The sequence below is a fragment of the Mandrillus leucophaeus genome, unplaced genomic scaffold (genome assembly GCF_000951045.1).
Source record: "Mandrillus leucophaeus isolate KB7577 unplaced genomic scaffold, Mleu.le_1.0 Scaffold578, whole genome shotgun sequence".
In the NCBI taxonomy this organism is placed as follows: Eukaryota; Metazoa; Chordata; class Mammalia; order Primates; family Cercopithecidae; genus Mandrillus; species Mandrillus leucophaeus.
The window spans coordinates 896,933-901,863 of record NW_012106230.1 but is presented as its reverse complement, the minus strand read 5'-3'; positions in this window follow the sequence as shown (position 1 = coordinate 901,863).

Sequence of the window (4,931 nt, the reverse complement as noted above, 5' to 3'; positions counted from 1 at the left end):
TTCTTTAACGTAACTTACCCTTTGCTTATGTTCTTTGTGTGTACATTCTTTAATGTAACTTACCCTCTGCATATGTTCTTTAATGTAACTTACCCTTTGCATACCTTCGTTAATGTAACTTACCCTTTGCCTACATTCTTTAATGTAACTTACCCTTTGCCTACATTCTTTAATGTAACTTACCCTTTGCATACATTCTTTAATGTAACTTACCCTCTGTATATGTTCTTTAATGTAACTTACGCTTTGCATACCTTCGTTAATGTAACTTACCCTTTGCCTACCTTCTTTAATGTAGCTTATCCTGTAAGATGCATGGGGCAGGTGATGATTTGGAAAGCACAAAGAATGTGGTCCTTGGATTTTAAAAGACCCTGGTTCCATTCTTGGTTCTGCTGGACCACCTTGGTAGTTCCCTCATCCCCCCAGTCTCCTGTTGCTCATGTGTGAGTTGTTAAGGATGACCACCTCGCAGATGTTGCAGGGCTTGAGGAGGACCAACTGAAATGTGGTGACACAGTAATCTACTAAGTGCCTGAAACATGGTGCCCCCAACAAACAAACAACAATCCTGAATATTGTCCTATGTTAGGGATAGAAAAAGCAAGGCTTGGAAAACTTAAGTGGTGGTCCAAATTTTGCATGCCAGTAAATGGTGGAGCTTGGAAAAGAACTCTAACTCTTCTGTTGTCCGTAAGGAGAAATTTTCTAAGCCTCTTCTACATAAATGCTCATTACCATGTGAGACACATCACAGTCCCCACCATCAGGGAGCTAGAAGCTCAGAGATGGGATTGTAGGTTGAATCTCTCTCTCTCTCTCTCTCTCCCCCTCCCTCCTCTCTACCCCTATGTGTCCAGTATTTATTGATTTATTGGGTCTCCATTCTGTGCTAAGTAGGGTACAAAGTTCTCAGGATGCAGTAGGCAATAAAAAATATACAGTTACTGTCTGTGTGGAGTTCCCGAATGAAAGCCTAATGGAAGACACACCTGAATATTTTTAAAATCCTATGATGGTACATTAAACTGCAACTGTGACAAGCTCTATGCCAGAGAGGTACCTGGTGCTATGAAAACCTGTACTAGGTAACAGTACAGAAAGGAAGGGATATCTGAGCTGAGAACTGAGGGAACTATAGGAGTTAGCTATAGGTTGGGTAGGACACATTCCACAGAAATACAATAAAACTGTTTCACGGCCAGGCCTGGTGGCTCATGCCTGTAATCCCAGCACTTTGGGAGGCTGAGGTGGGCAGATCACAAGGCCAGGAGTTTGAGACCAGTCTGGCCAATATGGTGAAACCCTGTCTCTACTAAAAATACAAAAAAAATTAGCTGGCGTGGTGGCACATGCCTGTAATTCCAGCTACTCAGGAGGCTGAGACAGGAGAATTGCTGGAACCTGGGAGGTGGAAGTTGCAGTGAGCTGAGATCACACCATTGCACTCCAGCCTGGGTGACAGAGCAAGACTCTGTCTCAAAAACAAACAAACAAATAAAAAACTGTTTCACTGTCATATAGTGTACTTGACCTGTAATATGATTTTGCATATGTAATAAAAATTAGTAACTGCCATTAATGAAGGACCTACTATGTGCCAGGGCCGAGCACTTTTCACGTGGAGACTTACGTATCCTTATTACTCTCTGAAGTGGGCACTATAGGTAGCAAACCAAGGCACTAAGATGCTTCATGACTCCTAAAACGACACCTGATCTGAGAACATGATGACAGGACTCAGATCTGTCTGCCTGCACTCTTCCCCAGCCCAGGGCTCTGAAAGGAATTCATAGCCCCACCCCTGATAATTGACATTCCTATGCACTTGGATTCTCTCTGTTGACTGCTGGGGAGACAAAAGTATCGCAAAATTTGAATGTAAAGATTGATATTTTTCATTGACTTTGGCTTAAGATTTGGAGTAATTCGAAAGTCTTTTTTTTTTTTTTTTTTTGCCTTTGAAGTTTTCCCATTCCAAATAATAAAGAACTTGTGTTGTTTTGTTAGGTGGAAACAAGCTAAGGCAAGTGCTTGCAGGGAGGTTTTCCATCCTGACCTATAGTAGTGGCATTCCAGACTCCACCAGGAGTGAAATGTGGTGCAAGCTCTGAAGGGTGCACAGATGTTACTAATAACACCTGCGGCCACACACAGCACATCTGCTACAAGCCAGGTGGTTGATATTGATCACTCACTACATGCCAGGTCCTCTTTGAAGTGCTTGATGTTCCTCCAGCCACTCAATCCTTACAACTCTATAAAGTATTCCTATTGTTACTCCATTTTACAGATGAAGCAGTGGAGGTACCAGGAATCTAAGTGCCAGAGCTTGTGTTGGGAGGAACTGGAAGGTGGTCTTGGACAGTCCATTTCCAGATGGACTGGAGGTTAGTCCTTGCAACAAACCCCTGTGGTACCTATTTCCATTACAGCTGAGGAAACTGAGGCTCAGGGTGGCTAAGGTCACACAGCTGGTCAGTGCCTGCAAAGCACAGAGCCTTTCCCACACACCCTACTGCTCTAGCCTACCTGCAGGCCTGGGAGGTGACACTGGACCCAGGAAAGAATATACTGAGGGGCCTGTAGGCAGATGTTTGGAATTAGAACATAAAAACTCAAAATCGGGCCGGCTGCAGTGGCTCACGCCTATAATCCCAGCACTTTGGGAGGCCGAGGCGGGAGGATCACGAGGTCAAGAGATCGAGACCAGCCTGTCCAACATGGTGAAACCCTGTCTCTACTAAAAATACAAAAATTAGCTGGGCGTAGTAGCACCCACCTGTAGTCCCAGCTACTCAGGAGGCTGAGGCAGGAGAATCACTTGAACCAGGAGGCGAAGGTTGCAGTGAGCAAAGATTGTGCCATTGCACTCCAGCAAACAAACAACAACAACAACAACAACAAAGAACACCTCAAAATCCCTGAAGAGTCTGGTGTGAACACAAGGCATGGTCCTGGGTTTAAGACTCACTCAGACATTGTCCTGTCTGTGAACTCCTTATCACCAAAGGACTGGGGCTTATTATGCCTGGAAGCCTGGATGGAAAATGTTCTTCCCAAAGAATGTCAGAGGAATGACTCACTGCTGTGCTCGTGTCACACCTGAAGCATTTGAGAATCATCTATCCCCTGAGGCGCTGGCAGGAAAAAGGGCTCCTAGACATAACCACTGGGACCATCACTCCAAGCTTTGAATTTGGGAAGGATTGCTTGAGCCTGGGAGGTCAAGGCTGCAGTGAGCCATGATCTTGCCACTACAGTCCAGCCTGGGTGACAGACTGAGACCCTGTCTCAAAACAAAAACAAAACAAAACCAGAACAAAACAAACCAAAACAAAAAAACGTTGCAGGAGGAAGGCTCTTAGGGCAGAAAGATGAGATCTGTGCCTGTGGGTCGCTTCTCCTGCTTACTCCCTCTCGCCCATCTTCCCTAGAAATCATCTCTGATTCTCACAGAATAGAAGTGTTCGTGGCAGCACCTGGGCAGGACCTGCCAGCACCTTCAGCTAAAGCACAGTTAGCACCAGATTATGGATGGTGATTAGCAGATGTGAGGTCGTTCTCTGGAATATCCCAAGGTGCTCTTTTGTGATAAGCCCACTTGACAACTGCTCGCCCATCAGCTGAGTGTTATTATTACTTGTACTCTCTAGTCTGCTGACCGAAGCTGCCCTCTGGCTCACCACCATCTAGGACCCCTGCACAAGCAGGGAAGGGGAAAGGGGGTAGGGGGTGGATGGGGATAAATAAGGTATGGCAGAGCCATGAGATGGAGTTGTGAGCAGCCATTTAAAATCATGGTTTTGGCTACTATTTGATTACATAAGGAAAAGCTTATGAGATAATTTTAATTATCACATACATCCAGTCAAATGACAGGAGGGAACATAGCAACATGTTAACTATGATTATCTCTGAGTTGTCCATTTAATAGTGATGCGTCTTTTTCACGCCCCTCTTTATTTTCTCATCTGTTTTACAAGAATAAATGCAGGCTGGGCATGGTGGCTCATGCCTGAAATCTCAGCACTTTTGGAGGCCAAGGCAGGAGGATTGTTTGAGGCCGGGAGTTCAAGGCTGCATTTAGGTATGATGATGCTGCATTTACCCTGGGCAATAGAGCAAGACCCCACCAGAAGAAGAAGAAGAAGAAGAAAAGAAGAAGGAGAAGAAGAAGAAGAAGGAGAAGGAGAAGGAGAAAGAGAGAAGGAGGAGGAGGAGGAGGAGGAGGAGGAAGAGGAAATGTAAAGTAAAGGTAATGTCTAAATGAATGTGACCTTGCAAGTCAGACAGACCTGGTTTAAATACCAGCCCCACAATGCACTAATGGGTGAATCTTTCTTCATCTGTGAAATGGGGCTGATCATATGCACTTCCCTGGGCTGAATAGGCTTAAAGGGAATCATCACACAAAGTTCCTATTTCATGTTGTTTTCTGTTCCTTACACAGCAGGTGTTCTCCCCCAATGGAAGGGCCCAGGTTGGCACTGTGGGGGTGTGACGGGGGCCAATTCATCTCCAGTTCCTCTCTACTGAGGCTGGTTGCAGAAGAGAAGGGTTGCATTGGAAGCCCATTGCTGATTGAAATCAAAACTTGTGAAACCCCTGGGTTGCTTGCTTCCTCATTGGTTCCACTTGAGGAAGAAGTTGCAGGAGGTGCCAGGTACAGTGGCTCACACCCATAATCCCAACACTTTGGGAGGCCAAGGTGGGAGGATCACTTGAGCCCAGGAGTTTGACACCAGCCTGAGCAACAGAGCGAGACTCCCCAATCTCAATAAATAAATAAATAAATAAATAAATAAAAGATTAGCCAGACGTGGTGGCACGAACCTGTAGTCCCAGCTACTCAGGAGTTCAAGCAGGAGGATTGTTTGAGCCTGGGAGGTCAAAGCTGCAATGAGCTGTGATCACACCACTGCACTCCA